Source organism: Diaphorina citri, unplaced genomic scaffold (genome assembly GCF_000475195.1).
Source record: "Diaphorina citri unplaced genomic scaffold, Diaci psyllid genome assembly version 1.1 scaffold61420, whole genome shotgun sequence".
In the NCBI taxonomy this organism is placed as follows: Eukaryota; Metazoa; Arthropoda; class Insecta; order Hemiptera; family Psyllidae; genus Diaphorina; species Diaphorina citri.
This window is the reverse complement of record NW_007438691.1, coordinates 1-426: the sequence shown is the minus strand read 5'-3', so window position 1 is coordinate 426 and position 426 is coordinate 1. Positions and strand designations below refer to the sequence as shown.

At 44.6% G+C, this 426-nt stretch overlaps 1 long non-coding RNA gene across 1 annotated transcript; it reads right to left on the bottom strand.

Annotated features, from left to right (window-relative positions):
• Positions 1 to 16: 16 nt before the first annotated feature.
• Positions 17 to 426, bottom strand: LOC113473688. Its single transcript, XR_003395599.1, has 2 exons — positions 374 to 426; positions 17 to 90 (listed from the first exon to the last, which is right to left on the bottom strand). It is a non-coding gene; the product is annotated as an uncharacterized LOC113473688 (long non-coding RNA).

The window sequence follows — 426 nt, the reverse complement described above, 5'->3', positions numbered from 1 at the left end:
TACGAGGGGAGTAGGGGGGGCAGGACGATGTCTCCCTTCTTCCCGAGCTTTGATTGACTGTAGGATGGCGAAGATGTTCTTGGAGAAGATCTGAAAAGCAAAATAGAATTGAAGATAATTGAAGAATATACTTACAGCCTAGTCAGCTTGGAGTGTAGCATGCCTGCCTTGTAAGTGCTGGGTCACGGATTTGTTTCCCGCCTAAGCCAAACTGAATTCTTGACAGATAAGGTTCGTTCTCTGAACGACTAGCCTTTTCCTATCCAGTCCTCCTCCTCTCTTCCATTTTGGGATGATAAAACTTTTGTTGTCACAGTGTCCTATATCAAACTTCTCCTCTATCAAACGCAGGAGAAAAAAGTGTCAATTTTACCTTGCCAGAGGTGTGAAATATAGAAGTACGCGTCCTCCATTGTCTCTCGCGTG